This window comes from Gavialis gangeticus, unplaced genomic scaffold, assembly GCF_001723915.1.
Source record: "Gavialis gangeticus isolate Ggan-Ray unplaced genomic scaffold, GavGan_comp1, whole genome shotgun sequence".
Classification (NCBI taxonomy): domain Eukaryota; kingdom Metazoa; phylum Chordata; order Crocodylia; family Gavialidae; genus Gavialis; species Gavialis gangeticus.
This window is the reverse complement of record NW_017729024.1, coordinates 14577292-14582291: the sequence shown is the minus strand read 5'-3', so window position 1 is coordinate 14582291 and position 5000 is coordinate 14577292. Positions and strand designations below refer to the sequence as shown.

The following is a 5000-nucleotide window of genomic DNA, read 5'->3' as shown; positions in this document are numbered from 1 at the left end:
TTCTAAAGCCCGGCTCACTTGTCCCCACACTGATTCAAAAAGTAACTAATACACCTGTCACATTTTGCAGATTAATCACTGGAGCCCTAGGAAGTGAAAATAGCCAACGTGACGATTATAACCTCACTGTTCATTAGCCATATTACCAATTAAATTTTCTAACTCTCAGTTATCTAGTAGGGTTCTAAGAAGTCTACCGACGTCCAGTAAGGTTTAGCAAAGAAGTACTTGCTTATTCTGAATACTGAAAAAGATTTATACAGCAATTGTTCATCTGCATTCCCAGTGACTGTATTCTTATTTAATATGTGAGAAAAGTTAAAGACATTGTGCAATTCTGACCTTACTTTCATATATTTAATCCAAATTGTCAAGAGCAACTGTTAACACCTACATGTTTTCTTTTCAGACATTTCTCAATTACTTAATGATAGAAAACTTATTTAGAGTACCAGTTTAGAAATAATATGCATATTGGAAGATACTGAGTCCAAACAGTTACTCTTGCCTACTAACTCTCTAATAAATTTCCATTAATGGCCTGTAGATTAGTATGTGATTGCTATGCTTGTTTTCTAATCTTTTTATAGGTCTCCAGATGGCTGTGACGTAAAGGAGAAACATCCTGCATGAATTTCTTATGAATAAACAGTCTCTATTTATGTTAAAGTAGAAAGGTTAGGATCTTTACTTTTTAGGATCAGAATTTTGTTCTAATGCCAGTCTCCCCACCTTGTTGCCAAGAGTAAGGCATACAGCAACCCTATTTATACTGTAATGGAGTGTATAGCAGATTAGGTCACTGCAGGAATCCCCTTTTCGTACTTGGCTTGTATCTAATTTCACATAGATGTAAACCATAGTCCACTACTACAGTCCAGGCCAGAATATCTTGTATAAAAATCATTTAAGTACAGCTATATGCATAGCCCATGTAAATCCACTTGACTGGCTTGCTTTCTAATAAAAGCACTCTATTATTTTTTTGTGTCCAGAATTTCTTTTTATAGGCCATTTAGGATACGTTTCTGTTATGCCTGATATATAATGTGCATAGGAATACCTAACAGACATCCATTTAAAGTATTGCAGAAATGATTCAGTTATTATTAATGGAAACACTGTATGGGCTTTTAAAGAGCAAAGACTTGTGTTTTATTTTTATGTCAAATATTCTGTTGTTTGAATTTTATTAAAAATTAAAATTACCGTTTCTTGTGGTGCTTGTCATCTCTTGCAGTCTGTCTTCGTAGTCTAAATCTGAAAAATAGCCCAAAAAAAGCAAATGATCATAATGTTAACACTCTTAGTATAGGACCCCTGTACCTGGAATGTGTTTAAATATGACACACGTATGTATGTTCACAGAACTCTGTGCGTATCGATATTTGAGATCAAAAGAAGTCCCCAAATTCTGAATTGGATAGTGAAAACGCTAGCAGATGAGATCTAATATGCCATGAGACGTATAAGTAGTGTACGCTGGTATTTGTAGGGTTAAATATAGTAATTGACATTTAAAGGAAATAATAGGGAGAGAATGGCCAAAGTTCTTGGGTGGGGGGGATAAGGAGGGATCTAAAGATTTTCAATGTGTGGGGGGAGGGATTTGAGGGGAGGGGGGGGTTAAAAACTCTAAAGACAAATCTGATATTTGCATACTGTAAGCTTCCAGTTTCTTAATAAAGGATGGAGGCTCCACCTAGCCTTCAGTTCAAAATATGCAAAACACATTAAGCCAGTATTTTCAAGGCTGAATTTTCAGGTCTTTCGAAACACTGAATTCCTAAACCACTACCATTAAGAGGGCATAAACTGCTATACAGAATTAGAACTGCACAAGGAATTGTGTGAGAGAATCTATATCACGTAACTTTGCATCACAGCGGGTAAATCAATACCAAATTAGCAAAAATGAACAAATCTATAAAATATATTTCTTGCTAAGTGATCCTATTCGTTTCATTCATATTGGGGGTTTCTTTTTGGGGGGGGGGAGGAGAGGGGCGGGATATGGACGTTATTCCATACGTTCACTGCCTTCAATTATGCAACCTACTGTTCATTCTGTACCGGAGCTCCCATTCCGGGTGTGCGCTTTAATTACTAGTACCGCGGCTGGGGGCAGACAGTTTGCCAGTGGACTGTATAGCCCGCTACCTTCGGCCTAAACTGCAACCTGTGCAGCAGCAGTACAGCCTTCGGCTCCTGGAAGGGCCCCTGACCGTGGCCATGACATGCTAGGACACTCATCCAAGTTCGGAGCTATTCAGCTGCTGCAGAGACCCTCGTAGACATTTCCTGTTCAATAACCACAGTTACACCAGCACTGGGAAACCAAGCAAATACTCTAATGCAAATGGATTGTCCTGAGCTTACAGCTTCTCATTCCTCTGCAAAGGCACGCTACAAGACAGGTGCAGATTTGGATCCTAGTTTTAGCCTGTGCTAACCGTACAGGAACAATTTCATGCAACACTTACAAGACAATCCCGCATAAAATAATATGTATTTTGATCAGGCTGCATTTTGGACAACCCAGGAAGTGATGGTTGCTCTGTTGAAGTTACCCACCACATACAGACTCCAACCCTATCGAATAACTTTTTTTTCGCATTTACATCATCAAATCAATGCTTTCATTATCACATTTTAAAAGACTGGAAATTTGGAGGTAACAGGATTTAGTCGCAACATGTAAATTGTAAACACTCTGAAGAATTGTCTTTGGTGCTGATTGATATACCTTTAGAAAACATCCTGGCGTTGCTTTTTTTTTTTTTTTAAATCTCCGCTATCTCTTTGTGGTTAAACATGATTGCCCTCCACTTACGACCAATTTGATAATTAATAGTTCCTAGATCTAACTACGTGTAAAACCAACAGGTTTAGAATCACAAGTACAAAATGAGTGAACCAATATAAGCCATGCTGTTAACTCAAATCCCTCTGCCTGTTAATCCCATCTCCTTCCCAGGCACCAGTGCAACTTATTGGAGTGCTCTCAAGACAACCTGTTCGGTCTGTGGCCAGAAGAAGCAGCCACTATCCCTAAACCTGACACAGAGACACTAAGCGAGTTCAGGTTCATATCTACGTCTTTCTTAAATCAGCTAGCACTCTGACGTGGCACGAAGTTCAATTTACTCTATATTTCATAAGGAATTCAGATTCTGCATATCCTCTCATGATACTTACATTTGTTCTTCTTATAAAGAAAGATTTGACCCCCAGATCTAGATGGTTACGGTTGAGTCTCCGGCAGAAAACAAAGATCCCCACGGTCAAGCCCCCTCAAAGCATAGAAAGCGGGTTCTTTCATGTCTCCAGAAATTCAGATCATCCCCCTCCGTCATCTCTATTTAAAACTGCCGCTTAACTCCACGGTATAATTCTTGCATGATTGATTCTAAAACAGTTAGAAAGAGCTTCCATCCAGAAAAATGGGAAAGAAAATAGGAAAAAAAAAATAAAAGTTTGGGTTTTTTTCCATATTGCTTCTTAAGCCCCAGAGTAGAAAGTGGAGTGTTGTATGTGAGGCTCTGCAAGTTTTTTGGGGGGGTTGGCCAAGGTCTAGTCCAGCCCTCTCTGCTGAGGAGGACGTGCTCTGAAATTCAACCAATTTCCCCAACGCTTTTGTTGCTGATGAACTGAAGCCCTATTGTTCATCCATTGCCACGGTCTTTTTCAGTTCCTACTATACGTTATGCGTTGCCAGAGATAATGAATTTGCACCAAAACCTCTCATAGTCCCATTCTGACAGACGGAACAAATTAGAAATGTCTAGTCTAAAGAAGAGCAATGGCTACATTTTCCTAGAGAAGGGGGGGGGCGACACAAATTTCTTTGGAAACTTACTATATATAGATACACCGATATTTTGCACCACGAGCTTGAGTTTTTCTTTCTAAGAAACTTTGGAAAACCGATTTCTTCTGAGTCTTTTATTTTTTGAATCCCTGCCCTTTTTTGTGTAACTTTTGTGCAAAACAAACAATTCCTGTTATTTGCAAACTTGTAGAGTGACCTCTCCTCGTCGCATTGATTTCTGAAAGGAGGGTTTCCTAAAGGCTTGTTTTGGCTCGTTTCTCCATGGCCTGTGCTTGGACTAAAAACAAGTGGCACCGAATTTATTAGACGCCAACGCATTTCAGGATGTATTCACCGTGTTAAGTAGGAGCTAGTGAAAAGAGATAGCATGGCTTTCGGGGTGGGGGGGGCATGCGGAGTGCAGTCAGTCTCCTGGGGATGGTGTTAAGTAAGGACGTGTGTATTAATGTGGGGATGAAAATCTGAGCATGTGGAGGGCGTGCACGTGTGTGGAGATGGGGGGCAAAATGAAAAAGTATGTCAGTGCGTTTGGGTGTGAGCATACTTGGATGAAAAGGATGTGTGTCTGGGAGGGAAGGGTAGGAGACCCCTTGGGTGTAATGAAGGAGAAATGTGCTTTTGTGGGAATGCGAGGCATCACTCCCTGTTTGTGAGGGGGTGGGGGGAAGGGGCTGTGTGCGTACGTGTGTGTGAATGAATGCACCCTTGTGCAGAGTATGCCTGTGCATGGGGGAGGCGGTTCTGTGTGGGGTGAGCTGTTGCTTTGCTGTAGGTGTCAAGGAGTGTGTGTGTGTGTGTGTGTGTGGAGAGGGTGGCTGTTTGTGGAGAGGGTGTTTGCGAGGAATGGAGGCGGACGGGGGAGGGGCAGGGTAAAAAAAAAAAAATATATATATATATATATATATATATATCAAACGAGTATCCCGTATGGAAATGTGGCTGGGGGTGAGGGGAGGCAGCGGGGAGGCGCCGTCTGAGAGCACGGACCATTCTGCCCCCAGATTTCCCGCCAACTACAGCCCGGAGACAGACGGTCACTCGTGTCCTTGGCAGTGGCCGCCACTGTAACCCCTGTCACACCCACAGCCACCTCTGCCACCGACCAGGGACTCCGCCACAGCCACGGAGACCAGACAAAGAGTTTGATATATTACGGGGGGGGGGGGGG

At 41.7% G+C, this 5000-nt stretch overlaps 2 long non-coding RNA genes across 2 annotated transcripts in view; one reads left to right on the top strand and one right to left on the bottom strand.

The window, feature by feature from the left end:
- LOC109297253 overlaps window positions 1-1213 on the top strand; it is a 6861-nt gene extending 5648 nt beyond the window's left edge. Inside the window, exon 2 of the long non-coding RNA XR_002097264.1 lies at window positions 591-1213. This is a non-coding gene — a long non-coding RNA (uncharacterized LOC109297253). The remainder of the gene's footprint in view (window positions 1-590) is intronic.
- Window positions 1193-5000, bottom strand: part of LOC109297252 — a 19286-nt gene continuing 15478 nt past the window's right edge. The window contains exon 3 of the long non-coding RNA XR_002097263.1: window positions 1193-1260. This is a non-coding gene — a long non-coding RNA (uncharacterized LOC109297252). The remainder of the gene's footprint in view (window positions 1261-5000) is intronic.